Here is a 26,186-nt window from a genome sequence, read left to right on the forward strand (position 1 = left end):
AAAAGAAACCTCTACCCTCTGGCTGTCTTTGTCCAAACCAGTCTGGACAGAGAATTACGCCCAGGCCCAAGCCCAGGGAACCTGAAATTCAGGACATCAAGGCGGAGTGGCAGGTGGGTTCGCAGGCTAGCGTGCCCAAGCCTAACAGTGTTTGCAAACTGCCAAGTTGCCACCAGCATTTTTTTTTCACGCAAGAGAAACAAAAAGTATCGGAGTGCACCGCAGGTACAAGAATGGGCGCAATTTCACAAAAACTTTCATTTAAATCTATAGACATGTATGTGCCTGTGTGTGTACTTGATCACAGGATACACTGATTTCTTACTGTGGATTGCAGCCAGAGGAGTCTGAAAGCCTCCACCCTCAGGAGAACCACTGTGTGGGCACGACCAGCCCTATCCCAAACACAGCCTGAAGGAAGCCTTCCCAAAGACCAGGTTTCCAGAACCCTGTGTGGAGGGCAGGTGGAAAGGCAGCCAGCACAGCTCTGAAAACTAAGTACCTGTGTCCTTCTGATAAGAACGAAACGATATCACCAGAGACAGGTATGGGCAGCTGGAACATTCATCCTCCCTGCAAAAAAATCACGACATCAGGGACATTTTCAAAGCTAACCTACCTTGCAGGTAAGAATGCGACGCTGTGTTGTTAAAGAACTTATAAATTAGAAATCAGGACATCGTGTAGGTGTCTCTTGGTAGGACTGATGCTCAAAGATGAGACATCCTAGACAAATCAGGTAAAAATTCTCAACAGGACAGGACAAGCCACTCTGATGGTACATCAGCTACAGAGTATGTAAAAAGATGTTGTAATTTTACCCCATCTGTGAAAGTGCCTAATAGCCAACCCAGGAAAAATTTAATATTCTGATACTCTAATTTCAACACAACAGGATTATTTCAAAACTAGAAATGTCAAAGTCACTCATTCGTAGCCTGATTGGTACTGAAGTACAAAATGTGGCACATATTTGTACCAAAAAAAACCCCAAAATAAACCCCAAACAGAGATGCCAGGGCAAAAGTACAATAAAAATTTAAAATATTTCTTATTCTTTCCACCTGCCAAAATGTTACTATTTAGCCCAAAGACATTTCCTCCTTTAGAACACTACTGTTTCACTAATTATGAAAATATTTATTTAACAAATATTTGTGGAGCACCACTTTAGGTGCTACATACAGAGCAGTGAACAAACCAAAGTCCAATTTTAATAGTGTTTTCTTTCTGCGCAAATACATAGACCTCAGATAAGATAACACTGAACACAGAAAATTGTATCCAGACTTCACTTTCACTTTCGACAGCAAAGTTTTTCCATAACATCAAATATTCTTTGAAAATACCATTTTGGGGAGCACCTGGACGGCTCAGTCAGTTCAGCGTCTGACTTCAGCTCAGGTCATGATCTCCCGGTTGGTGAGTTCGAGCCCCACGTCGGGCTCTGTGCTGACAGCTCAGAGCCTGGAGCCTGCTTCGGATTCTTTGTCTCGCTCTCTCTCTGCCCCTCCCCTGCTCACCCTCTGTCTCTGTCTCTGTCTCTCTCTCAGAAGTAAACATTAAAAAAAGAAAGAAAGAAAGAAAGAAAATACCATTTTTGGGGCACATAGACGGCTCAGTCGGTTAAGCGTCCAACTCTTGATTTCGGCTCAGGTCATGATCTCACGGTTCATGAATTCGAGCCCTGCATCGGGCTCTGCGCTGATAGTGCAGAGCCTGCTTGGGATTCTGTCTCCCTTTCTCTCTACCTCTCCCTCTCTCCTGTGCTCTCTCTCTCTCTCTCTCTCAAAATACATAAATACATAAAAAAAAAAAAAAACCACAGACATTTTCATTGGCTACGTAATATTCCATCCTGCATGGTGTCATAATTTACCAAAAGACATTTCTAAATGCTTACCACAAGACAAAAATACAAACAAGAGACACAGTCAAATATAGCATGTAAAACCTAGATTTAGGACCTTAGGTAGGGGAGACAAATACAATCTTACCAACTCACAGACCCCGGGCAGTGGACGTCAACACCTTCTTCACCTTGCACCACATGAAGGTCTAATTTGTGAATCTCCCTTTATAAGCCTCACTCCCTCTTTGATCCAAGAGAACATTGTCTGCACAGAACAATACGTTTTCATTTCAATTTCCCTTCTTTTCAGGAAAGGAAATGTTTGCACTTCAAAGGGTTTCTTTGAAGAGCAGCCCTCCGGGTCCTGGCCCATCCAGGTTAGGAGTTCCGTGGCCTCAGCGGGGTGTCTACCATCTGGGCGTCTGCCCACCCTGTCACCCTCAAGGCCAGCTCCTTCAAGGAGAGGGTCTGGTGCAGGAGAAGAAAAAATAAACACATGGAAAAATACTTGAGGCTTTTGATCACGCCCTTCAGAAGCCCTTTTTCACACATAATGTAGGTTTACAGCTCAGGGAAACTGAGGTCCAAAGGATGGGAAGCCGTGGACGTCGCAGCTTCTTGGAACAAAACCACTCAGCCAAGTCCCCTTCGGGGCCAGGAAAAAGAGGGCCCCTTTCAGTTACTGCTGGTAATGACTAAGGGCGTGGCCTGGATAAACGAAATGCGGGAGCGAGATCCACCCTTCACATGGAAGTTTTGGAACTTTCCCCTAGAAACTTGAGGGCAGCACAGTTACTAACAAAGAGCAAAATTCACAATGTAGAATTTCACCTCTGGGAGCCTAGGTGGCTCAGTGGGTTGAGTGTCCAACTCTTGATTTTGGCTCAGGTCATGATGCCAGGGTCGTGAGATCAAGCCCTGCATCAGGCTCCACACTGAGCACAGAGCCTGCTTAAGATTCTCTCTCCCCCGCCTGTGCCCTCTCCCCTGTCCGTGCACTCTCTCTAAAATAAATTAAAAAATAAAAAAGAAGAAGAATTTGGCCTGATTTCTCCACTGGCCCACTCGTGGGGGCCCAAGAGGTTCAACAACAGGCAAGCCTAACAACCATGTTAAATAACCACAAATTATCTGCCAAGCGGCCAGCGCCATTTCTTGGATCGAGGCCCTGTGCCCAACCTCCCCTTCTGCCAAGTCTAGGAAGTCAGGGGTACATAGCGGACAAGAGAAGACCTGCAACATTTCTTTTCAAGTCTTGAACAAGTTCTGGGTATATGCTAAGGATCTCCACTCTTGCCTACCCCGAGGTGGTTCAGTTCAGCTGCTCAGGGGGGCGACCGCCCAAGAAGTGGGCAGGAGCAGGGAAGATTCCACTCTGCCCAGCTCCAGACAGGGAGCCCGCTCCTCCTCACAGCCCAAGGACGCCATGGGCTCCTGCCCTGGGTGTCTGGGGTGCAGGTCTGGGTGACCAGGTCACCCTGAGTGGAAGTCTTCCACTCACCTTTCTGCAAGCCCCTTACCTGGCCTGGAGCTAAGCTCCTGCGCTGGAATAACAAATGGTTTTTGTTTTCCCGCTCTCTTCTATTTTTCTGGTTTCCAAATTTTTCACAACGAGCATTCTAACACTCAGAAACAATTTTTCTTAAAGAGCCTTATGAGATTGGAGTGCCTGCGTGGCTCAGTCGACTAAGGGTCAGACTTTGGCTCAGGTCATGATCTCATGGCTGGTGAGTTCGAGCCCCGCATCAGGCTCTCTGCTGTCAGCAAGAGCCCACTTAGGATCCCCTGCTCCCCCCAACCCCAGGCCTGTCCTGTGTGCACTCTCTCTCTCTCGAAAATAAACAAACATTTTCTAAAAAGAGGCTTATGAGAAATTTAGACCACAGTTCCTTTGAAAGATCCCCTCCAATACACACTAAAGTCATATATATTTTTATGCATCTACACATTAATTATATGTAGAGAGAGATGGCTATAAAGGACATTATCTGGACAAGTGAAAGTTGAATACGGACCATGGACTAGATAGCAACGTATATCAAATGTGTATCAATGTTCAGTTTCCTGATTCAGATAACATACTGTGGTCATGCAAGAAAACATCCTTATTCTTAGTAAATACACACTGAAGGCTGTAGGGGTAGGGTAAATAAAAGGCCTGAGGTCTTCAGCTTACTCTCAAATCACTCAGGAAAAAAAAACGCATATAGGTGTGTGCAGACAGATCAATGGAGATAAAGCCATAGATACCTACATAGAAGAATAGAAGGAAAAAGTTAAAGAATGGGTTAATTTAAGAAAGGGGTACACAGGGCCTCCTTGTACTACTGCAACTTTTAAGTTTGAAACGTTATACAAACAAGGTGGGGAGAGCACAGGAGAAATGGAGAAAGGCAGGAGAGTGTTGGAAAACTTCCCTCCCTCCACCTGCCAGCTTCATGGCCCTGGCTGCTACCCTGCCTGGGACAGCCAGCCTCAGCACACTAATCAACAGAGTCAAGACCTGGGTCTCCAGAAGGCGGCCGACTGCGTCCCACACGCCATCCCTGGTTCCCACAGAGGGCTCTCCTCGAGCCAAGACGGCTAGACTTGCAGCAGTAAAACAGGGCTCTCCCGTGGCCTGGGCAGCAAGTCCCATATCCATTCTGCTCCAGTGACGAGGATGCCAAACTGTGACCCAGGGAGACTGCGGCCCTCCTGACGTCCGACACCCACGCCGGCTCCCCGTCTGGACACCTCCCTGCACAGCTGCCCAGGGCACCAGAGCTCCAGCCGTGCCACGAACACAGGGCTCCGCTCTGGGCACAGAGGGGGATAAGCGCTGTGTTCCCGGCCAGCGGGAGTGGAGGAAAAGCAGGGCACCATCCAGTGGCACGGCGGGCTCCGTAGCTCCGGGACTCGCTCAGAAACAAGGGGGGTGTGGGGCTGAGCGGCCGCGGGTGCACGGGCCGAAACCTCAGGCCTGGCACTGCCTGCTGTGTGTGCGTGCCAGAACGCGGTCCCAGGAGAGGCCGGGGCCCGCAGAGGCTGCCGTGCACAGCCCTAAGGCACACTGACGGTCGGGACTCTGAGCCGGGCCCCGAGGGGTCCAATCCTCGCTCTGCCACCGACTGCCCGAGCGCGTGCCTGTGGGCAACTTGCATCACTTCTCAGGGCTTCCGTTTCCCATCTCTCAAAATAGTGGCATCGACCTCACTGGGCGGCTGTGAGGATTCCGTGAAGACATAAAATGCCAAGTACACAGTGAGTACTCACTACGCGCTTGTGATTCTTCATCTTACCCTGCCCTGGGCCTCTCCCTTCCTTCCTATTTGATGTAACAGACTCTGGCTAATGGTACTTGGTAGACAGATAAGAAGACACAGAAGAAAAGAACATTTCCAAGCTGACCTTAAGATGGGAAGACAACAGTTACAACACCGCGATGAAGCAACAGTAAGAGCGGGTAAGAGCGGGTTTGCGCCCTTCCCTCCCACTGCTTCCCCCCCCCCCGAAGCGTCCACCACGTCCACCCCAAGGCACTTAGGGGATCCCACGTTGCCACCTCAAGGAAGAGAGGAAATAAGGTGGAAAACAGAGATGGCTCTAACTGTTTGGCTACGGTTTTCAAACTCAAAGCCGTCAGGGTAATTTGGACAAAATATGTGGGGGATCAGGATGACTGACGAGGGCAGATCACCCCAGCACGCATGCGCACACACACCCACACTGTTACTCACATACGCGTGCACACACGGACACACACCAGCAAGCACCGAGAATGAGGCTGTGAGCTCCGCTTTCCAGAGGGACAAGGAGTGGCTAAACCCAAAGTGCGTGGATCTGACATCTAAAGGAACCTGACCTCCAACACACCCAGAGCAGTCCCTGATCCCCAGAGGGCTTATGGCTGCAAGGTCACGGAGGCAGTCAGAGCCAACACAGCCCCAGAGACCATGGTTCCTCCCCGCCATATCTCCCTTCCCCATTGTAGCAAAAAGGCCACAGAATGACCTCAACTGTAAAAGGACAGTGGTAGAGACCGCCCTCCAGGTCTAAAGGGGACAATGATACAGGAACTAAGGTCATATTCACAGATCCTAGACCTGGGTCAGCAGATGCCTCAAAAGCTCAATGTCCCCCCAAAACCTTGGCACTATGTCCGAGCCCCGCAATACAGACACAATTCCAAGGGAAAGGGACTATGTTTTAACCCTCTGGCAAAGTGGGAAACTGAAACAAACTTGTCCTAGGAATTACTTTTCTCCACACCTAAATCAAAGAACTGAGCTTTCTTTCCAGTATAATAGTTACCATTTATTTGAAGCACTTGGTATGTACCAGAAGCCATGTCAAGTACATAACATAGATTACCTCATTTAAATCCTCTCAATCCTACAAGGTTGGCACTAGAAGCTGATTATTATGCCAACAAAATGGAAAAGACTTTAAGTGTGAAAAATACGATAGGAAAGGCACTTATCCTGTAAGTAGACCGCACTCCAGGACCCAGAACTTTCTTCATGACAAGATCCATGGCATCTCCTTTGACCCCGCAGTGCATGGCCCCGTGGGGAACTCAGGGTGGCCACGCAGAGCAGAGGCTACCCCCCTGCAGCCAGAGTCTCTAGAACACCTGCTAAGTGGTCTCTACAATGGAGAACTCGCTACGCATGGAGAACACAGCATGCAGGTCCCATTCCTAAACAAATGGGAAAATATTTAGTTGTTCTCACAGTCAAGAACGTTATCTGAACAAATATTCTGGACAAAGCACTATAGCAGAAATATGGAATGTTAAGGAGACACAACCGCCCATGCCCTCTGCGCCTCCAGAAAAAGGGAGAAAAGGCTGACAATCCACTCAGGAAAAAGGGAGAGAGGATACAGAACTACACACGGCCCAACTAAGGGACACTCTTCTACCTCCAGGAAAGTCTACCTGGCAGCAGCCTTTGAAGGCTTCCCTGAGCTTGACTTCTGGTTCCCATAATCAGAATAATAGACTGGTAATAGAAAGAACTTACTCCACGGAAGAAATCTAAATGTATTGATTTGGGACCTTTACTCTTCTAAAGTACACTATGGAAGTCATAGTTTGTGAGCTTCTTTACTGTGAGGCCGAGGGAAGGCTTCCCCAGTCTGTGGATGGAGCAGGTCTACAGAGTTGGGAGAGTCTAAATGCTCTGGGAGCTGCACGCAGAGTAGCAAAGTGAGGACTCCAGAAGCCTAGGGTTGGTACTACTCGTCCTGGGCTCCCCAAAGCAACCTCCTTCAGGGCACATCATCTCAGGCTCCACTGAAGCTGTAAAGGTCTCTAACCACACATGGCTCTAGCTTGTTTACACAGTTCGTTCACCAAATGTACGATCTGGTAGTCCGAACAGTTACTGACAATCAACAGAGGGGGAAAGCCAAAGAACAGACACTGGGTGTGGCAGGATGGGTCAACTCTATGCCAGAATCAATCCTAATGTCCAGAAAGGTCTTTCCTACAGCCTATGCTTCTGGGAGGAATGAATCCAGACTAATGGGTAAGGTAAAGGGCTTCACTCACAGCTCTGCCAATGCGTATCTGAAGGAATGCCTTTAGAATGGAATGAACACATTTAGCAGTCCACCAAATCGTTTTACCAATCTGTTGCCCATTCTTCTGACCCACAGGTGGCAAATGCACTAAACCTCCTGTGATAAATCAGGGCGCAGTTTGAACAACTGCAGGGGTGCTTATATTCAAAGCTTCTTTGGAGTCAGCATTGGGTATGGGGGGGGGGAGGGTGGATTATGGAGAAAGAGAAAAGAAAAGCCCCTAAAGTTTACTACGAGGCTGTTAATCTGCCACGAAAGATGGTACTACTCTATCCTGTGACTGGAAGAGACCTAAATCGTTGTGCTGGATAGAACCTTGGCTGGGGATCCGATGCCAGTGACCCAAGGCACAAGAAACCCCTGGAAGGCAGGTGCCCTGAAGACCCAAGAATGGAAAAGGAGGCACACCCCACGTGGCAGAGGTCCCCATCCCAGCAGTGGGACGAACCCACAGCCAAGGTGTCCACTGGAGGGTGGTAGGGAAGCACAGGGAGTCTGCAAGCACAAAGAGATCCCCCAGTTAGGTGTGAGCCAGCAAGAAAGCTAGGTGAAAAGGAAGATGGTCACCAACCTGGGAGAGGTGGCTGTGACACAGTCATGTATTTGTGAGAAGGGGCCCCAAGAGGACAGATCTAGTTCAGCTCTGCCCCTTGAGGATGGAAATATCTAAAAACGGTCAGTTGTGACTTAAGGACAAAAAAAAAAAAAAAAAAAAAAAAAAGGTCCTTCCCAACATGCTCTTTCCTCTACCTTCCCCATCCCGTTAATACGGCAGTTCTACTCCTTGGAATTGTATTTAACTTCTTTCACACCACACACGGAATCCGCTGGCGAAGTTGAGTCTCCCTTTAAAATCTACAGATGGAACAAGGAGATAAGTCTAGAGCTGGGGCAGAACTCAACCACCTCAGGTTTCTACCACCTCCACCCCCGTCCAAGTCACCACCACCTCTCAGGGAAACGACACATGGCCACTCTCTCTTCTGCACAAATAACCTGGAGCTGGATTTTATTCCAGACTTAAGTTACACAAGTCTCTGAACTGGTCTCCAGGCTTCTATGCCTGCCTACTCCCCCCCCACCTCTGTCTCTTCTTCACAAACATTTCAAGTAACCCTCTGATGGTTCCCCGCTTCATCTAAAGTAAAGCAGAGTCCTCATGGTCCATGAGATCTGCCCTCGACTGGAACAAGGCAGTGGTAGAGACAGCCCCCAGGCCCAAAGAAGCCAATGACACAGAAAAACACTAGGGTCCCATCCACAGGTCCTGCTTGGAGTGAGGACCAAGAACCAGGTGGAATCATGAATAACTACATGATGCCTATAGGTTAGAGGAAAATGTTTCTCTCTATAACAAGGACGGACTTATTCCTATTTCAAATTCCTCTCTAGGATTAATAAACCAGTACCTCCAAATACATAGTAATGAAAAGGGATTAATCCAGTTAGACACAATGCTGGCCTCTCCAACATAGTTACATTATTTTTACTCGCCTTAGGCAAAAAGAAACTCCAGACTAGAACAATCAATAAACATGTATTTTTACCGAATATAATTAATATGTGTCTTAGAATTCAAGCTCCCCAAGGTCAGCAATCTTGTCTTCCAAGCCTTTTCCCACTACAGCAAATAGTTATACACGTAAGAGCACTCAGGTGGCTCAAATCCAGATTCAAACAACCGTGTACATTTCTGATCTCTATGAAGTTTTGTCCTGTTAGTCAGAACTCCTTCAACACTCTTTAGATTTCTTTATAATGACCAAATCTGATCTTAATAGGTTAAACCTTTAGAAACTATTTTAAGCCATTGTTGACTTTGTTCCCTAACTTCTATTCTGATTGTGTGTGACTTAAACGAGACCTTTTTGTTTTAATGACAGAGGGTGTGTTCATATAAAAATAACGATAATTTCCACTGAGACCAACTAAAAATATCAGGGGAATAAATGTATCATGGTTTCCTATTATCTGAACCAAACATAAAGGACAAGAAATGTTACGATAACTCCCTAATAAATTATAATTCCAATTAAAGACAAGGAGGAAATTCAACCACAGGCCAAAAGTACACAGTTCTGCCCGGTCAAATTTTAAAGAGCACATTTTTAGGGAAATACACCAGGGACTGAAATCCCAACCCTCTCCTCCTGTAACTAAACCTGCAATAAAACACAACCGTAGGTTAATTCTATAGGAGAGCCTGACCCTGTGTATTGGGAGGTGTAGTTTTCTTGCTGAAGGCACATGTCTGTATCCTAATCTTAACAAGTCAAACAGCACTCCTATCTCCCACACTCACTGAAAAGAGGAAGGAGCTAAAATAAAATAGCACGCTGCTGTAGTACTACAGCCTCACGGCTGCTCTGTGTACACACAGGTTTAGAACGCCTGCCTGACCTGCTCAGTCTGGGACGTTTTCTACTACGCAGAAAGGAACACACTGCGAATAGGTTGTCTTTATTAAGCCGGAAGAACTTCCTCTCGCTCCAAACCATCTGGAAGGCTTGAAGAACTCAGCCTTCGCAGGTCAAATCTAGTCACGAGGAAGCCCACCCAGGGGGGGCGGAACTTGCCCGAAATAACCCTGGAGACTCAGACAAGAGGTGTAGACGGGCCGGGGAGTGACACGAGGTCTAGGGAAGAAGGGTGGGCGCCGCAGGCAGGGTGCGGGGGTGAACCGCTATCCCCAGGCGGGCCACCTGCCGCGGGACCACCCCCCGCGGCCGCAGGGCGGGCTCCCACCGCTGCGATGACACATCGCGGACCTCGTGGCGGGGCGGGGTGCTCCGCTCCGCGCCATGTAAGGGCAGGCCTCCGGATGCCTCCCGGGCCGGCCCGCGTGCCCGCTCCGGCTCTCGCCCCCTGCCCACCCCGACCACCCCGAGCGTCCCGGCGCGGGGTCGCTGGCCGGCGCGCGCGCAGCCGGCATCACGGCGGCGCCGGGTCGTCCACGCTTACTCACTCGGTGTTGCATCATGCACCACACCGCGCCTTCAGGGAAGCAAAATGGACTCCGGTGGAGGAGACAGCCGCATGGGCACCGGCCCCGCGCGCACAGCCCCGCGCCCGCCCTGCCCTCGCCCACCCCGGAGGATGCCGGCGCCCCGGGCGCCCGCCCCTCCCCGCGCCGCCCTCCCGCGGCCCCACGCGGTGCCGGGGGCCCCTCCAAGGTGACCCGGACCCGGGCAGCCGCCCTGGCGCCGGCGGGGGCCGGGCACTCACCGCGGCGGCGGGCGGGCGGACTGCCGGTGGCAGGATGCGGACCGGTCCTCCGAGGGACTCAGGCACGCGCGGCCGGACGACGGCGGCTCGGACGGAGGCGCGGCGCGCGGGGAGCGGGAGCTGAGGTTAGCGGATGCCGGCTGGCCTCGCGCCCCGCGCGGCAGATGACCGGAGGCTCACACCTGCCCGCGCTGACTGAATGGAGCGTGGAGGGCGGGCGGGCTCCGGCGCCGGGTTTCATCAGCCGTGCGCCCGGCCCCCCGCCCCTAGCGCCCGCCCCCGGGCCCTGGCAGCCTCGGGCCCGCTCGCGCGCGTCACCGCCGGGCACCAATGGGACTGCGGCGCGGTGGCGGCGGCGGGCCCGGGGCGGAGGCCGGGGCGGGGCGGGGGGCGGGGCGGGGCGTCTTCGCGCCCTGCGCCCGGACCTGGGGTTCCCCCGGCGGGCGGGCCGGCCGGGCGGTGCCTCCTGGAGCTTTGGCGGCTGCCCCGCCCTCTTGTTGCCATAGCCCAGCCAATCGGAGCCCGCGGCGCGACCGCATCCTCCCGTCCTCTGACAGCCCGTCCGCGCGGGCCAGGGCTAGTGCCGCAGGCTCTGCAGTGCCACCCCGAGCGGAGCTGACACCGAGCTCGAGTCCAGTGTTCCTTTTCCAGAAATGAAACATCTGAGAGGCACTTCAAGGTTTCGTTTTGTTTTGTTCTTAATAAATCGTCATTTCTTTGTCATTGGATTGTTTTATCATTTGCTATTCCTGTGTTTTTAATAAGCAACTTATCCTCACCCTTTGCCAGGAAGCCTGAATCTGCCTGGGTCCCTTAGCAGTAGGACAAGCACACCTGACCGGGTGGCTTGATCACAGCGGCTTACTTCCAGAGTTACTCTTCCGGAGATGGCAAAAACTTTAGAACCGAACCCCACAGTGCTCACCTAACAAGCTCCCTGTTTACTGTCTCTCTTTGCTGCAAAAACCCACGCAAGAATCACAGCCTATAAAGATCCAGTAATCTGTGACACGGGAGACATGAACGGGTCAGAGAATCCCGCCAGCCTCCTAACTTTGTAAGAAAACAGAAAAACGATAGCACAGTGTTCATGACCTTGGAATCCTTTCCACACCTTCTACACACACCCCCTTCAGAAAGGTTTTAATGAACACACAGAAATGGGCTAATACTGGTAATGCACTGTGAACAGTGTTTGGTGTCCTAATAAGCAACTAGGTGTGTGTTGTTTCAAAACGAATTTCAGTTTCAGCTGTACAGTGCTGAAACCATCTGCTGGGGTTGCATTATGGAGGTCTCCCGTGCTGGAGCTCTTCCTGAATCCCACACAGCTTCCTTCACTTGCTGATAATGCCATCAAAGGATGTCCCCTTCCCACAGAAGGAAGCCTGGTGTGATTCAGGGACCATCCTCTTTGCCTTTGCACCAGATCTGGATTTGAATCTGAATTCTACCATTTGCTGTGTGGTCTTCTTTGAGCTATTCCACCTCTGTTTGGAGCATCTAAACCTCATGTTCTTTTTTTTTTTTTTAAACCCTATATTCTTATCAGAAGTCTATCCCTTAGTGTTTGAAATATGACTGCGGGATTTTTTTTTTAAGACTCTTGGCAGTAAAATAGAATTTAGAAGGCTGTAGAGGTGCCCTGCTTGGACAATACAGAGAGGGTACATACAGTTAAGACGTGTACATTCTTTTTTTTTCAACGTTTATTTATTTTTTTGGGAGGGGGACAGAGAGAGGCAGAGCAAGAACGGGGGAGGGGCAGAGAGAGAGGGAGACACAGAATCGGAAACAGGCTCCAGGCTCTGAGCCATCAGCCCAGAGCCTGACGCGGGGCTCGAACCCACGGACCGTGAGATCGTGACCTGGCTGAAGTCGGACGCTTAACCGACTGCGCCACCCAGGCACCCCAAGACGTGTACATTCTAAAAGCAAGTATTTCAGGCCCTGATGGGGGAGAACTTATCCAAGGGGATTTTTAGCACTGTGCTCAGTTTAGCAATCCAACCCAGCAGGCTTTGTCATCAGGAGGACAATAGGAGACCCTCAATGACAAGGCCCATAAGCAAGCAACTTCCTGGCAAAAAGGATTCAGTGTGAACCAGGGAAAGAACAAATATGCTCAAGGTCTCAGCAAAAAGGGGAAAAGCTTTAAAAAAAAAAAAAAAAACTGGCTGAATGTTTTCAGTAAAGCTAAATTTCAGGCAGGTTAGGATTCACACAGCAGGCCCAGAGGGACCAATGAGTGACAGGCAACCTTGATTAGAATCAAGGAGCAAATAAGCCATGATTTCAGAGACCATTAAGGAAAGGAGATGCTTGAATTTAGGCCCTGCAAAGCATCTTAGAAAGTTAAGCTTGACAGACCAGGTCCCAGCCTAGCACCATCAGGCAGCATGGAGATATAGAAAGTGCAGAGAATCAGAGTCAGACAGATGGGGTTTTCACGTCTACCTCTGCTTCCTGCTAGCTGCTGGCCGGAGGAAATTGTGTTTGTCCTCTCTCGGCCTCAGTTTCCCCAACTTCAAAGTAAGGATTTTACCACCTGCTGGATATGCGCAACTTTGTGGCGAGAATGAAAAATATGTATTCAGGAAAGCTGGGGGGAAAAAAGAAAAATACGTATAAAGGTAGAATGGAAAAGAGATCCCAGAAATAGATCCACAAAACAGTCAACTGATCTTTGACAAAGAGGCAAACGCAATCCAATGGAGAGAGGATAGTTTCTCCAACGAATGGTACTGAACAACTGGACAGCCGCATGCAAAAAAAAAAAAACAACAACAACAATCTAGACACAGACCTTACACCTTTCACAAAAGTTAACTCAAGATAAATCACAGACCTAAGTGTAAAATGCAAAACGGTAAAACTGCTAGAACATAACAGAGGAAACAATCTAAGTGATCTTTAGGTTCAGTGATGACTTTTTAGGTACAATGCCAAAAGCGTAATTCACAAAAGAAAAAATTGGGAAGTTGGACTTCATTAAAATTAAAACCCTCTGCTCTGTAAAAGCCACTGTTAAGAGAATGAAGAGACAAGCCATAGACTGGGAGAAAATCTTTGCAAAACACATACTGATAAAGTACTGGCCTTAAGAACTCTTAAACTCTTAAATGAACTCTTAAAACTCTTAAAACTCAACAATGAGAAAACAACCCAATTTTAAAAATGGGCAAAAGATCTGAACAGACACCTCACTGAAGAAGATATACAGATGGCAAATAAGCATATGAAAAGATACTTAACATTATAAGTTGTTAGGGAACTGCAAATTAAAACAACAATGAGATACCACTGCACATTCATTGACTAGCAAAAACCCCAAATGCCAAACCACCAAATGCTGGCAAGGAACAACTGGGATAGCGACTTCGGAAGACACTTTGGCAATTTCTCACAAAACTACACATAGCCCTGTCACGCAGGCCAGTAATTGCATTCCTTGGTATTTACCCAAGTGAGTTGTGTCTACACAAAAACCTACATATGAATGTTTATAGAAGCTTTATTCGTAATTGCTAAAACTTGGAAGCACCCAAGATGCCCTTCAATAAGTGACTGGATAAATAAACTGTGGTACATCCAGTCAGTGGAATACTACTTCTTGACAAAAAGAAATGAGCTAGCAAGGCATAAAAGGACAAGGAGGAACATTAAAGGTATATTGCCAAGTAAAAGAAGCCAGTTTGAAAAGCAACATGCTGTATGACTCCAACTTCTGGAAAAAGCAAAATTATGGTGACAATAATAAGATCATTAGTTGCCAAGGGCTTGTGGGGGGAAGAGGGGAGAGGGGTGAATAGGTGAAGCACAGGGTATTTTAGGGCAGTGAAACTACTTTAAAGGCTACTGTAGTTGTGGATACGTGTTATTATACATTTGTCAAAATCCCTAGAATGTACAACAGAAAGGGTAAACCTTAATATAAACTATGAAATTTAGCTAATAATAAGAGTTCAAATATTGGCCCATCAACTATAGCAAAAGTCCCACACTAATTCAAGATGTTAATAATAAAAAAACTGAATGGGGGGTAAGGGCGTATATGGGAATTCTCCACATATTCCCCTCAGATTTTTGTAAACCTGAAACTGTAGTATATATAGAAACACTGTACATAGTGTGTGTATATAAAAGTAAATTTATATAAATACCATGTATTATATACAGTATGATACTATGTAGTATAGTTATATATATTACTTATTATACATATAATTAGACTCTACCATTGACCCTTGAACAAAATAGGGGTTGGGGCACCAAACTCCCTCCTCCCCCACCCACTGTACCCCCACACAGTCTAAGATATGTGTATAACTTTTGCCTCCCCCAAAAACTTAACTACTTATAGCCTACTATTGACTAGAAGCCTTACCTATAGCATCAACAGTCAATTAACATATATTTTGTATGCCCTATTTTCTCTAGCTTACAATAAAGTAAGCTAGAGATCTGACTATTGGTTAGCTGACACTTAAAATAAAGTAAGCCATATAAAAATGTTAGGAAGAAAATCATAAGGAAGAGGAAATACATTTTATGGGTACTGTAAAATATCCATTATGTGTGGATCTGCACTATTCAAACCTGCGTTGTTGAAGGATCAACTGTATATTATGTACATTTATATAAAATATAATTAAGGATAGATAGATAGACAGACTATATGCAAAGCACCTGGTATAGGTCTACACATAGAAAGTATTCAGTTAATAATTATTATTAAGCAGATCAAGGAAACAGAGCCCGTTCGTTTTCTAGTGTTTCAAGACTGTGTAATGGATAGGTTAAGCACGTGGGCTCGGCAGTCAGAGAACATGGCTTCGAATCCTGGCTGTGCAACTGCTAAGTTACATATACTTAGGCAAATTAGTTCCTTTTCTCCCAGTTCCGCCTTCCTCATTTCTAAAATAAGGATTATGGTTCTGGTAATGAATAAACGATGATATGCACGCAAAGCATTTAGCAGCACAGCCGGCCCATAACGAATGCCCAGAGAACATCGCTATTCACTTCAACAACTAGACTGATTTGTGGGGTCAGGCAAAATACTAAATCGGAGCGTTTCATCTTCTATAATAAAGGACTATTCTTACAACCAGACACTTTGCAGGAAAAGGCTGTCAGCTGGCCCTTCAAGAACTGAGAGGTAAACTGTCACCGCCCTGGTTCCCTGGGGCCCCGGGTGGGGAGGGAAAGGACACAGTTATTACTGCATTCTTCAGAGGACCTCTACTGTTACCTGGCCAGCTCCTTTCTGTACTTCTGGAACCAGCATTATCTCCTTTTCTGGGAGATTCTGCTCTTGTCCCTCCCAACCTCCCCTGCTATTGTGTCTTCAACGGGCACTACCATCTCACGGGGTTCACCTCTGTCAGCACAGAAACGTTGTTGGGGTTGGGAGGCCCCTGATCCCAGCCGATCAATTCCTCCCTGGCTACAGTGAGGACTCATAGCGTGGAGGACAGATGACATAAATTGAGATCACCTTAGAAGCCGTCCCAAGCCCTTGAGGAATTGGAAGAAAGAGAAGTCTCTTTCCTCCTTGTCAGCAGAGCTAGACAGGGGTCAGCCAGGTGCCACCAGCAGCCACAGCAGCTGTGTGGAATTAGCCGGTCTGAGATGATGAAGTGGACACAAAGAAGTCTAAGGTGAGGGACGAAGTGAGTGCTAATAGTCCCCGTCCCGGTGCTCACTGGGGCTGCCCATCTGGGTAGAGATGCTCCTTTTTGCCAAAGCCATTTGTGTTGGGTCTCTGTCACTTATATGCAAAAGATTCCCAATTAATACAGCTTTCCTATCCTCGGGGCTTTCTACCCTGGGCCACATGGGAAGAATTCAGAGACACCTTGGCAAAATATTGCCCCTCCAGAAAAGACAGAGACGTGCCTGACGCCCATTGGCATGGAAAAGTCAGGCCTTTGGGCTTAGAGGATCTGACTGCTGGTTAGCTGACAGAGAATGAAATCAGAACTCTGCCAAATTTTCAGGAGACCTTTGAAACCGGCTATATGCACCACCGTGTTATGGTAGAAAGTGCTTCTGTTCCACCACAAACACAGTGGTGCGCCTACCCTCAAGCAGACGCGTTGTCTTTCGCACAATGTACATCTTTGTAAGAATATGCAGCTGTAAGAAAATGGTGAGAGATGCCACACAGGTTTATGCCCATGTATGTTTATCATGGGGTTATTGGCAATAGCAAAAGAAGAAAGTGCACAGAGGTCCAAATACAAATAATTGGTTAAATACACCCTGTTCCATTCATAAAATGAAACAGACTATTAAGCTGCCGTTAAGTATCACGTTTTCAAATGGTAGTTAATGGTGTGGGAAGTACTCAGATTATGAGAATGGGATAGAATGTTTTTGTCTGAAAAACTGTATATACACACACATACACCTATATTCACATATGTAAACATGTTATACATACATATCATAGATAATCAAGATGGAAACATGAAAATGTGGTCCCTAAGAGTTTTAACTGTTTTGTATACTTACTTATCTCAATATTCCACGTCGAAAATTTATAAGAAACTCAATAGCTGTTATTAAAAATCAGAACTGTAGCCCAGACATAAGATAAGATTCTGCCCCCAGCCCCATTTTCACCCCCAAATCTAGATAGTCAAAGAACACACACGCCTTCATTCTCAGCTCTCACTGATCTTTGTGGTTTGTCTAGAAACCAGCGCGGGCCTGCCATTCAGCTATTGACAAGCATTGCAGGCATTTAGTGCCGGGGAACCAGGGAACCAGGGCAGGAGCTCTGAGACGTTGATGATGCCTTGTCTTCTCCGTACATACTTAAAATAAAAATATTGAAATAAATTTGAGGAAGTCTAACCATTTCCATTTTTCCCCCTACTGCTGTGATTCCCTTCAATTTTTTTTTTTTTTTTTCCTTAACATCACATTTTTTTTCAAACGAAAACCTTTTGGAGCCCCTGTTTAACTAGAGCCCTAGGCTTGGGCTCGCTTTGCCAGGCCAGCCCTCCAGTACTGACGTAAGCTCTAATCTGAGCCCTGGGGAGGTCACCACTGAGAGAGGAATCTTCCTCACTCACCTTCCCAGTTTAAATTTGTTTCAAATGTGGAGGCCAATGATATATATTTCCTATTGGGTTTCCAAAGTGTTTGGAAGTTTTTTTGTGCTCCGTGAAAAAGTTTTTAACTAATCTTCCATACTTTTGCTGTGTCCTTTAACATACAAATGCTATATCCTTTGACATCTAAACTTGGGAAACACATGAGGACATTCTGCATTATACAGTGTTATGGACAAATTGGGCCCCCCTAAAATTCTTGAGTTGAAGCCCTAAACTACAAATCCTCAAAATTTGGATTGTGGCCCGTATTTGTAGATGGGCCTTTAAGGAGGCGATTAAATTAAATGAGATCCTAATCCAATATGACTGGTATATTTATAAGAAAAGGAGATTAGAGAATATGGAGAGACACCAGGGAAGTGTGAGCCCAGAGGAGGGGCCATTTAAGGACACAGTGAGAAGACGGCCATCTACAAGCTTCAAAAGAAACTAAACTTGGACCCAAGTCACATGTCGGCCAAAGATGGCTGCACTCAGGCTAGTCAAGCAAAGGTTGGAGAGAGCCCCAGCGTGGCCGAGGAAGCCCACTGGAGGCACCGGCTGTTGTGAGGAGAATATAAGGCCCCAGATGGAAAATCATGAACCAGATGATACTGTCAAGGAAAACTTAATTTTCTATATCATAACCAGAAAAATTAACCAACTCCCAGAAGCAGAAAGGAATCTACTTGAACATGGAAGAACGTATATTGGACACAAGGCTGCTTCCTGTGGTCAAATAGCAAATAGTTTTTTGACACCTCTTAAGTGTGACACAGGCTCCTGTAGCTGCTGGCTTACCCGTGGCAGCGATCCCATTTTTGACTGCGCACACAGCTGATGAAGGCTTTGTAAGTCTACCTTTGAATACAGGGGACTTGAGCTGTGAAGCTGGTACCACAACACAGGGTGATTGGTTAGTCTTGTTTTTGGCGGTCTGTACTCTATTTTCTTGGCTATACCTGTGAATGGAGGCCTAGCGGCCAGGTAGGAATCAGCCCTGACACCAGAGACAGGAAACAACTTACTAGATTAGAATTTCTAAGCCTGGCTTTAGAAAGGTGTTATTTCCCATTTTGCTCCAGACTTCGTTTACAGCAGACCCTGGGGCTAGACGATACAAGCGAAGTATAAAGCCTCTTCAGTTACCTGGCCCTGGCTTAGAGATTCAGTGACTGTTAAATAAACGTGTACATGAAAATAAAATTGTAATGTATGGGGAAAAAAAAAAAAAGAACAGGGGCACCTGGGTGGCTCAGACTGTTGAGTGTCTGACTGCAGCTCAGGTCATGATCTCGCGGTCTGTGAGTTCGAGCCCCACGTCGGGCTCAGAGCCTAGAACCTGCTTTGGATTCTGTGTGTGTCTCTCTCTCTCTTCCCCTCCCCCACTCATGCTCTCTCTCTCTCTCTCTCTCTCTCTCTCTCTCTCTTTCTCAAATAAATAAATAAATGTAGAAAGAAAGAAAGAAAGAAAGAAAGAAAGAAAGAAAGAAAGAAAGAAAAGAAAGAAAGAGAGAAAGAAAGAAAAAGACTAAACCCTCTGGACTCTCAGGCTCCAGAACTGTGAGAGAAAAAATCTCTGCTGTTTAAGCCACCCAGCCCATGGTATTTAATTATGGAAGCCCTAGCAAATTAGTATATGGTGGAAATCATATTTTATTTTTATTTTTTTTAAGTTTGTTTATTTTGAGAGAGGGAGAGAAAAAGAGAGAGAGAGAGAGAAAGAGTTGGGGGGGGGGGCAGAAAGAGAGGGAGAGAGAGAGAATCCCAAGCAGGCTCTGCACCGTCAGCACAGAGCCCAACGTAGGGCTCAATCTTACAAACCGCGAGATCATGACCAGAGCTGAAATCAAGAGTCAAACGCTTAGCCGACTGAGCCGCCCAGGCTCCCCAGTGGAAATCATATTTTAAATGGAGACTGACTGTCAGAGCTGAAAAACACAAGACCTAAGCTCCACCAGAGCACACATCTGGTTTTACAGAAACAGGGCGACACCCTAGAGTCCCTGTGGTCCTGGAACCAAGTAGAGGCAGAGCCAGGGCCCCTGAGGGCTCTTCTCCACCTAAGACCGATGTCTCCATTTGCTCACTGGTCAATTCATTGCTAGTAAAGTGTTTCCCACAACTGCTCTCTCCCACTTGGCTCCTGAGCCCAGTGTGGACGACAGGTAAACCTTCAAGGTTCTCTCCGTCCTCCTTGTCTATATAACTTGCAGTCTCATAGCTGTGCTGCCCACGAGCAGTCCATTTTCTCTCAGCGGATGTGAGCACTATGCTATGAGCTTCAGAAAACGGTGACTCTGTTGCTAGTCAACTTGTGACTTTGATCAAGTTCTTCCGTGTCTCAGGGTTCCCTTAAATGAGGGCAACACTGTCTACCCTTGACTGATATTGTGAGGATTGAATGAGATGATGTGGGAAAGGCAGGCAATGGTCCACAGACACTAGCTCACCCCTATCCAGTGTCCTTTCCTCTATCCTCCTACTCTTCCTTCCTCTTGCCTTCTGACCTGAAGAAAAGGAATCAAAAAAAGGTCACGCACCCTCGTACCCAGATTTCTGACTCTCTTCCGCTGCCCTTTCCATCTGTCTACTCAAGCCGCGAAGGTCTCCCTATAGATCTTAGGGTTCTGCATGGCACCTGAGGGCAGTTCACCAGATCATCACTGTTTGTGAGGCTTAGCTAATTTCTGCAGGAATTTGATCTGGCAGAAGCCATCTCTTTCTCTGGATTTCTAGGAAGGCATGCCATCGGGTGATAGGCCAGCTTCAGCCAAGCCTAGCACAGTGTGGTTCTTGCACTCTGGAAATGTTTATTGCTGATAAAGCTTCTTGCCGCATTAAGATAAAAAATTATGAGATCTCAAACACCCCAGAAGTCTCTACTTGATAAAGCAAAAGTAGAACTTTATGTGAAGACATTTTAAGCTTCTAAATAGCCTGCCCATAACCCTAGCCATCCCATTCCAGGCTTAAGCTACTCTCACCTCACAATCTTGGAATTAGGTCTCTATGTTTGCATCTCACACTGAACATTCCGTCTAGGAGAGTGGGCTATCAAGGTAACAAACCCAGTGTAGTGGGTGGTAGAGACAGAGTTACTTGCGGGACTTTCAGTAGGTAATTGCCCTTTCTAGAACAACTTAGTTCCCTCCTCTTAAAAAAAAAAAAAAAAATAGGAAAGCTAATGAGCTGCTGTAAGAGTTGAGATAAAGCCTAAAAAGCCCCTATGCAGTGCCTAGTACATAATAATAATGACTGCATAAAGGCTACCCATCATTGTTCCTACTATCATTAATATTTTTCACCTAACACATGCTTCGCTGATAAAAGGAAATACAAATGGAATACCTTGATTAGTCCCTGGTTATTTTATTCTCTGACCACTAAGAGGCTTAGTGGAGGAAAAAAAGCCACAGGGGCAGTAGTATTTATAAAGGCCTTTTCCATATGAACCAGTGGTGTATCCCCAAGTTGACAAGCTGAAAGGAGTCGCCAACACGACCATCTGCAGAATTGTTATAATTCACAGCATGGGTAGCTCTGGGGCAGCTGAGGATGTTAACTGGAGCAGGGTTCCTCGCTCTCTCCACTGTTGACATTTGGGGCCAGATAATTCTTTGTCGCCTTGCACATTGTATCGTACAAAAGTCAGCAGGATCCCTGGCCTCTACCCACTAGATGCCAATCGCACCCTCCCACAACCCAAAATGTTTCCAGACATTGCCAAATGGCCTCTGGAAGGCAAAATCACCGCCCCCCAACCCTCCCGGCTTTGAGAGCCACTGGCATAGAGGAACTCTGATGGTCTTTCACAGGGTGGTGAATATGGTCTCTTGGTGGAAAGAGAATACAGGATTGCAACAAGCAGGGCTGAGATTCAGCTGGCTGGTACCAGTTTAACCGAACCACTGTTTATAGTCCAATCCTTATTGATTGATTGGTGTTTGTGCCATACTGGTTAGCAAACATGCTTAATATAATTCCTACATTGTAGTGAACCTTAGGTTGAGGTTTCTCTAAAGGAGTAAAGGTTAGGGGCACCTGGGTGGCTCAGTCAGTTAAGCCTCTGACTTCGGCTCAGGTCATGGTCTCCCGGTTCGTGGGTTCGAGCCCCACATCAGGCTCCGTGCTGACAGCTCAGAGCCTGGAGCCTGCTTCAGATTCTGCGTCTCCCTCTCCCTCTGCCCCTTCCCTGCTTGTGCTCTCTCTCTCTCTCTCTCTCTCTCTCTCTCTCTCTCTCTCTCAAAATAAATAAACATTAAAAATGTTTTTAAAAAAGAAGCAAAGGTTAAAGGAGATCCTAGCTGTTCATGTACTGAAGACAAAGTTCACTCAAACAGCATCGTGGTGGCTAAAAGTACTCAGATGGTTGTTATTCTACCTCACAGCCTTCCAACAATGCCTCAATATGGTCTTTTCACTCATTGCTGTCTTCTTCCTCATCTTTCCCAACCATAGCACAGAATGGCATTTCAGACTGCTTGATGTTAATGATGACTACAGACTGCTTACCTGGTTCTAGAGTTTTGCAGAGCAGGTGTTAAGAGATGACTGTCTTCCAAATGTCTCTGGAAACAGAGATATACCATTTCTGATGATATATCCTTAGGCTCTAGGGTGATGCATGCATACCATGTTTCTCTACAGGATGGTTTCAGACTTTGGGTCCCAGAGAGCTTGCAGTGGAGATGGTGACCCTGCTATAAAATGAAAGACGTCCGGAAATGTTGCCACCTGTTTTGACCTATGTCCAGACACTTCTCCAATGTGGGGCAAGGGAGAGGGGGAACACAGGGAACGGCAGTACTAATGAATTCAGGACCAAGGGGAAGATAAAAGATCAATTAGGTTGAGGGATGCCCTGAGACCAGCCCATTTGCCAAATAAAATCACACAATTGCCACAGGCAACCACACAATTGCTGCAATGCTGTTAAAACCATTGGAATAACGGGCTACCCATGTGAGCCTTCCCAAAAAGACCAGTTTAGATAGAGGCATGGTTTTTGGTAAGAGCGCTGGACCACGGTTCTGGATGTGAGTAGGGGATTCAATGTCATTTATCATCCAGCCCCTTTGTCACTGAACAGGCTTATCAGTCTCTAGAAGCAAAGCTCTAAAAGAATGTTAAAGGGAGTGGAGAAACAGGGGTACTAAAGTCCCCAATTCGCTCACGTCTACCACCAAGTCCGCTTCCCAGAGGCGCTTCTGGGTCTGCCCACCTGCGCTTCCCCACCTGGGACAGCTCCCCTCCCGACCCACCTACCCAACACTCTACTCATTTACTACCTGCCTGGCTTTGAGGGCGTTACTTAACTTCTCTGTGCTTCGATTTCATTTCCTCTGAAATGGGAGAATAATCATTCCTGCTTCAGCATGTGGTGAATATCAAATGAGAATACATGCGTGAAGAGCCTGGCACATAGCAAGCCTGCAATAAATGTTACCTATTGTTATGAGACTTGTTATTCATCCTTCACATGTCCGTATCCTCCAATAAACCTTTCTTGATGCTCCTAATTAGGTACACATGTTATCTTCAGGGGCTGCCAAAAAGCATTCACGAGTATACCTCACGGGGGCACCTGGGTGGCCCAGTTGGTTGAGTGTCCAACTCTTGATTTCAGCTCAGGTTGTGATCCCAGGATAGTGGGATTGAGCCCCGCATCAGGCTGTGTGCTGGGCTTGGAGTCTATTTGGGACTCTCCCCACCCTCTCTCTGCCCCTGCCTGCTCGTACGCTCTCTCTTCTCTCCTTCTCAGAAAAAAAAAAAAAAAAGTATAGCTCACAGATTCGTAGTGCAGCCTCAGGATGTACCCACAAACAAGACCTGCCATGAATAAAACCTCAAAATTCTGGGCACAATTATTGATACAGCGGTAGGCATGAACCAAAAAAATAAAAAATAAAAAAGGCTATCTGAATAATTGAGGAGATTGCTGTGAGGACTGGGAGAAAAGGAGACCTCTTTTTACGAGATCTCATGTACTGAGGATGATGTTTTTCGGGAGTTAACCCGCCAGCAAGAGAGGCTGCCTGAGAATGAAGATGATGCAGAAGCAAAGGTCAGAGGGAGATAGAGATAGGAGAAGGAGGGCAATAGGGACAGAGAGACTGGGTTACGTTTTTGGGACCCTGGATCCAGCCAAGCCTGAAGACATGTGCCCGGGGTTGTAAAAAGACGTCAATAGCCTCTTTTTACCTCAACTAGCTTCAACGTGGTTTCTCTCATTTGTTAAGAGTCTTGATTAACACTGCATATTTCTCCATTCATGACACATATTACATTTCATCTTAAGTAATTGTTGAGTTGTCTATCTTCCCCCAGCTAGGCTGAAATTCCATAAAGGCAAGGCTCTGTCCTACCTGTCGTTGTTACGGAACGGAAACGTTTAGGATCTGCCAGGTGTACGTAGGGCTGAAGCTAAGTCCTCGAAGCCTGTCTTGTTCTCTCTGCCTCACAGTTTTTCTCCCGGCTGTGTTTTCTGCCACATCTGTCCTTCAAGAGGACTCCAGTGGGGTCTGCTCGCATCACTTGCCCGAGCGTATGCACCTTTCACTGATTGCAGTGGAGTGGCATTCTCTTGTGGGCTAGCCTGGGTCACACGAATACCTCTGTGTGGCCTGGGGACAATGCGGGGAGAAGGCCGATCGGTGGTTCCGCTAGCATCACAGAAATAAAGGGGCAGTTCCCAAAGGAAAGGAATGTGAGCAGACAAAAAAGAAACCGGTATCCACTATCTATTCCTGCTCCCCCACTTGCTCAGATGTGTCCCAACCCATTCCCAGGGCGCCCAGAGGGGTCCAAACCTTGCGTTCTTAATTGCCACATCTCCCATCTGGCCCCCGGGGAGCTCCCCAGCCACATCTGTCCTGTGCTCCAAGCTTGTCCCGGGTGGAGAAAATATGCCTAACATCCAGTTGCGCTAATTCTGACACACAGCTGCACAAACCACACACCAGTGCTGCCCTGTGCTGCCGCTGCATGGACAGACCTGTCACGTGTTACCCCTTCTTTTAATCAGTCTCTTCTTCCATGAAACCCCGGGAACGAGACGGAAGGATACAATATGAACAACCGGCCTATCATGAGAAACGTCCTCCTTCTTTCATACTGGCTTTGGACCAAACTTGTGAACGTGCACTTTCTCTCCTTAGTCTGAGCTCCACCCCAGAAGCTTCCTTCGTCTCTCATGCCAATAGGCTTCAGGCGGACCAACCCCACACTCCCACTAGATCAAGCTGGGTCACTGAGCATAGCATACAGCTGGGATCACTGCTGTGCTTTTGTCTTTTGTTTTTGTTTTCTTCAAGAGGAATTTCCAGAAGAATATCTTACTCTTACTAGATTTCCTATTTAAGTGTCACCAGACAGATTTATTTGTTAGTTATCCTGAACAGCTTCTACCCCACCATTGAGCAACCGTCAGACTGGCTGGGCGGTGCTCTAATCCGTTGTCACAGAAACAAAAAGCGTCCATGTCTCTTCTTGGAATGTTCTTTCCTTGGGGAGGAGGGGGTAGCAGGGATGCTTTGATTTGTACATCTCTGTTCCCATGTAATAATCTTAAGTTTTTAAAACGCTGTCCATAAAACATTGCTGTCACAGTTAATGTAACTGTTGACTTACCAATGGACTGTGGGCAGAACTGTTTTCAAGCCAAAGAGAAATACTTTGATTGACTCTACAGTGACCAAAGTATGTTTACAGTGGTGCCTGACCTGTCTCTACCAAAACTTTCTTCTCGTTCATGGGACATACTGTCAATGAAAGGGAACGATGCGATTAGACGTTGGCAGATACTCTGGGCAGTATTTCAATACGCTTTTACACTCTTGCACCCATAATGAGCAAACGAGCATGTACACTCACGTTGTGGCCAGGTGCCCATTCTCCCACCTAACATGCGTTCTCTTTTCCTGCCTTCCAACATATGTCATCACTACCCCCTAATCTGTGCATCTTTCCTCCCAGTAGACCTCATTCAGTCCCACTCATTTCCAGCATTGATTTCCATCTATCTGCCCATCGCAAATAACCACTCAGGAAACAGCAACTCAGGAGCCCTGCCCTCCAACGTACACACGCATTCCCTCACGATGAGCCAACCTTTCCAAACTGACATTAGCATTGTAACCAACATAAGGAAATGAAACAGGTAATTTAAAAATCCTTGTTTATCTCTCGCAATTACAACCCGTTGTTTTTCTGGTGTTGAAAATTACCTATAGGTTGGGGCGCCTGGGTGGCGCAGTCGGGTAAGCGTCCGACTTCAGCCAGGTCACGATCTCGCGGTCCCGTGAGTTCGAGCCCCGCATCAGGCTCTGGGCTGATGGCTCGGAGCCTGGAGCCTGTTTCCGATTCTGTGTCTCCCTCTCTCTCTGCCCCTCCCCCGTTCATGCTCTGTCTCTCTCTGTCCCAAAAATAAATAA

The 26,186-nt window shown here is 47.2% G+C and overlaps 1 protein-coding gene and 1 pseudogene across 3 annotated transcripts in view; one reads left to right on the forward strand and one right to left on the reverse strand.

Moving 5' to 3' along the window:
• The window catches only part of SLC7A1 (solute carrier family 7 member 1), a 79,804-nt gene extending 69,068 nt beyond the window's left edge, over window positions 1-10,736 (reverse strand). Inside the window, exon 1 of one of the 3 annotated variants that reach the window (XM_045466930.1) lies at window positions 10,646-10,736. The gene's annotated coding sequence lies outside the window, so the exon portion shown is untranslated. Of the gene's footprint in view, window positions 1-502; window positions 575-1,997; window positions 2,095-10,645 lie in introns of those variants that run through there. The other 2 variants (XM_045467101.1, XM_045467019.1) reach the window with 2 other exon arrangements.
• A 7,604-nt stretch (window positions 10,737-18,340) lies between these two features.
• LOC123575683 lies at window positions 18,341-18,926 on the forward strand (annotated as a pseudogene).
• Window positions 18,927-26,186: the final 7,260 nt, after the last annotated feature.

This window comes from Leopardus geoffroyi, chromosome A1 (genome assembly GCF_018350155.1).
Source record: "Leopardus geoffroyi isolate Oge1 chromosome A1, O.geoffroyi_Oge1_pat1.0, whole genome shotgun sequence".
NCBI lineage: Eukaryota > Metazoa > Chordata > Mammalia > Carnivora > Felidae > Leopardus > Leopardus geoffroyi.